Below are 4,580 nucleotides of genomic sequence, written 5' to 3'. Positions count from 1 at the left end.
TGACTGCCTCCATTTCTTGACTGACAAAACATTGCCATTATTGTCGTATAAAAACAATCATTTTATAGACAAGTGATACTATTTACAGTGGCGGCACAGCAGTGGTGGGACGCGTTTACGTCTTCCTTGGGGGGTGTAACAAAATAATTAGGGCTGTCAAAATTATCGCGTTAACGGGCGTTAATTATTTTTTTTAATTAATCACGTTAAAATATTTGACGCAATTAACGCACCCGCTGGCATATTGCCTCAAACATTACAATGAGGCCGTTTATGGACATTAAGAGTGAAGAGAATGCCACCGGCCGCTTGGGGGCAGCGCCGTTCCATACTCATGTTATGTCTTCTAAACGTGGGAGAAATAGTTGTGAGACGTTTATGCTGTATTCACAATGCAATGCAAATTGCTATTTGTGCTCCACACATATTTCGGTAAGTTTTCTTTCTTTTAGTGGCAATTATGTGTCTTGTTTTATTTTGGATAAGATATGTTCAGATACAGTGGTGAGAACAAGTATTTGATACACTGCCAATAGGTTTTGGCAGTGTATCAAATACTTGTTCTCCCCACTGTATATGTTATACAGTAAAGGCGAGTGGACACAGGCGCGCCGTTTATTGGCATAAGCTTCTCCTTCACAACAAACATAAGTATCGTTTAGTGAAAGCACAACACAAATAATATTCCTATCTCTCAAAAAAAAAAAAAATGTTCTCAAAAAGAAAAGCACTTCATTCTATAGTAATGAGGCCCTATTCTGACACACAGTTAAACAACAATGCTAAATAAACTGGTATTCCATATCAATTTAGCTATGCAAAATACACGTAAAACTTTTCACTATTTTTATTATTATTATATTAACTCTACTTTTGATTGAAAATTTTACAAATTTTATTAAAACGGAAACATGAAGAGGGGTTTTAATATAAAATTACTATAACTTGTAACTATAACATTTATCGTTTAAGAACTGCAAGTCTTTCTATCCGTGGATCACTTTAACAGAAAGAATGTTAATAATGCCATTTGTGGATTTATTGTTACAATAAACAAATACAGTACTGATGTACAGTATGTTGTATGTATATATCCGTCGTGTGTCTTATCTTTCCATTCCAACAATAATTTACATAAAAATATGGCATATTTTAGAGATGGTTTGAATTGCGATTAATTGTGATTAATTACGATTAATTAATTTTTAAGCTGTGATTAACTCGATTAAAATTTGTAATCGTTTGACAGCCCTAAAAATAATTGAAACTCACTTTCCTAACTGAACTATTCAATTACAGTGCATTTTCATCATATTTTTGTTTTAATAACGGTACATTGAAAGCATTTTAATGTTTTTAGAATTTTATGACTTTTTTTGTTTGTTTTTATGACCGTGCCGCTAACCTCATTTTAAGGTCATTTTTTGAATTATTTTTTTCCCTTTGTCAAGTACAAGTAACATTTTAATGTTCTTTTTTTTTCCAATTATATTTGTAATTACACTGCATCTATTGCATTTTATTGTTAGTCCATTTTTAGAATTATTACATTTGTATTTCAAATGAATGGTTGAAAAAAAACTTGTTAATCAATTTTTCTCATGAAAATTTTTGTTAATTTTTTCATCATTTTATTTTCATTTTTTTTTTTTTTAAATTACAGTGCATTTACACCTTCGTGAAGTTGGCCACCCATCAGACGCAAATTTATAGCGGAAAACAGGTGACTTGAAGTTCTGTCTGAGACCCCAAATTTCAAAATTGTCCTATGTGATACATCATTGGAAAGCTTAAAATCTCAATTTTCTGGGGGGAGAAAAATTTTGAACAGGAGGGCATTTAAAAAAAAAAAAAAACAGCAAAACCCTAACTGGAGGTCAAAACACACGAGACCATAATTAAAGACGCCATGATTTTAACGAGATATTATCACGTCCTTACCTCTTTTCGATCCAAAAACTCCATGTAGCATGTATCACCGAGTATCATGACGCAGCTGTGAATGGCCACAGCTGGATTTGGGGGGAATTTTATGGGTGAAACATGGTCGTATAAAAAGGGTCGCAATGCAGAAATCGCAGACATCAAGGAGTGGTCGAGATTTTCATTTTCATATATTTACCCTTTTAAACTTTTTTTTTTTCTCAATTTTTCTTTGTTTGGAACGATTATTTATCATCCAAAGTCCGGCCCGGGGGCCAAATGCGGCCTGTGGTCAAATTTCATCCTGCCCCCAGCCTCTGTCCTGAAATCAATAACATTTAGCCTGCACACAGACTTAATTAATTGGTCAGGAGTACTGCTACCAGCATATGTAGTAGCTTACACACTAAATGCTGCTGCTCATTTACCCACTAAAAGGCAGCAGCACTCTAAGCAATATTACCCCGTGTGACCCTTTACTCCCAATTTTCTAAAATAGCGACAATCAACAAAAAAAGAAAGTCTGCAACGTCTTGACGCTTCAAGGATAGGTGGAAATTGGATTATTTCTTCACTAAAATACGTGACAACTGTGTCCGCCTCATTTGCAAAGAGACAGTCACAGTTTTTAAAGAGTTTAATGTGAGGCGATATTACCAAACAAGACACGCTGACATGTACGACAAGATTACAGGGAAGATACGTTGCGAGAAATTGAAGCAACTTGAAGCTAGTTTAATTACACAGTAGTATATCGCAAGAGCCCGAGAGTCGAAAGAGAAAGCCACAAAGGCTAGTTGCCAGATTGTTGAAATTATCAATTTAAAAAAATAATAAAGCAAATGTGACGCACAGAATGGCAGGACGTCAGCCAAAGTCGGCCCGCCACATTTTTACCACACCACACCTGGGCCCCTTTGCAAAAATTTGGACACCCCTGATCTAAAATATTAGGCAAAATGCGACAGTAAAATAACAAAAAAACAACCCAAAAAAATAAAATCAAGCGATAATTATGAGGTAGATATCCGTGATTTTTTTTGCAGACGCCAATTTTTTCATCGTGATGTCATTTGTTTAAAAGTTTAAAATATGTGAGTGAATAATTTTTTAAAGTTTTTTTTTTTTTCTTTCTAAACTAGATATTAGACATCAATGAATGATTCTAAGCTAAAAATGACATAAGTATGATTACTTCTTTTTATGGCTTGGCTGAAAAAATAAGCGCTTGCGCGACGTCTGTAAACGGGTTTTCAGGGTAAAACGAACAAATTAAAAGTAGTTGGGGGCTTATTGCGCCATGAATCTGCTATGGCAGCATACACAACTGTTCTTTTGGCTTAAAATACAGCAGTTTATTTTAAAGAGGGGTGCAAGAAAAGAAACTGCTTTTTCAGATTTGTCTGTCTTTTCCACCTTATATAAAAATTATGTAAATTGTTTGTGCTGCTATTGTTTTTAAGATACAGGGTGTTCTAAACTGGTTGACCCCATTCTAAATGCCCGTGTCTCAGAGACTACTTTATGGATCTTAGTGAAACTAAATACACTTTATGTTGAAGGTCATAAGTTTTATTGGTTATATTTAGAAAGAAAGGTACAATTTTTTTTAGTTATATGACAGATTTCATAAATGTTCAATATGAGCGCCGCCTGTGACTGTGCACACCTCGAGCATGTCTTCGGTAACAGTTTCCAGTGCAGCTGTAATTCTCTGTTTTGTTGTTTAGTTGGTCCCTTCTTTGCAAATTTGTGAAGAAGGCACTCTGCACTGTCTTCGGTGACTGAGTCCGAGCATACTCTCACACGCAAAATGCCTTTTCTTTTGAAATGAACGGCATTTCTTAACCTGAAACGATAGAAATGCCAAACGTTACACACAAAAACTTGAAACGTTTCTACACAAGCTGTGAAAATTTGAGGTAATTCCAACGAAAATTGTCAAAATTATTGGCCTACGAAATGGGGCAAACATTTTGGAACACCCTGTTTTTATAATTCTTTTATAGGCCAATATGGGGTCAACTAGCCCCCATTTTGATTAAAAATGGCAAAAAATGGTGTCAATCGTATATGCGTCGTTTGTGCTGTAAAAATTTGCATTTGTGCTCATAGGCGGAGTTTGACTTTTGGGGCAGGGGGGGCACAACATGTCGATGACCCCAAAACGCAGTGTCAGCAATAAAATTAACTTACAAGAATATTTATAATAATAAGTTAACAATTAGTGTTTCTTGTTTCCCATCTTTCTTGAGGGGAATTCTAAATCAGGCTGCTTAGACAATACTTTTCGACAAGATCGTCATCCACTGAATTTTGTATGCCCGCCGCTGTAGTGCCAATGTAGTTACCCCAGTCAAAAATTGTATCCCCTTGGCGGAACTATATGGAGATAGATTTGTGTCTTTATTATTCAATCAAAAAAAGTTGCTTCAATTAAAATAAATATTTTCAACCAAAAAAGTCACTTCAATCAAAAAAAAAAAAGTGAATGCAAAAATAAATTTGAAACTCAAAAAACTCAAAAAAAATGAATGTGAAAGCTATTTTTCTTTGATTAATTTTTATTTAATTTTATTTTATTTAAGTCTTTTATTTATTTATTTTATTTTTTTTATTGAAGCAACTTTTTGATTGAAGCAATGTTGATTTGTGTT

Source organism: Corythoichthys intestinalis, chromosome 10, assembly GCF_030265065.1.
Source record: "Corythoichthys intestinalis isolate RoL2023-P3 chromosome 10, ASM3026506v1, whole genome shotgun sequence".
NCBI classification, from domain to species: domain Eukaryota; kingdom Metazoa; phylum Chordata; class Actinopteri; order Syngnathiformes; family Syngnathidae; genus Corythoichthys; species Corythoichthys intestinalis.
This window is presented reverse-complemented; position numbering follows the sequence as displayed.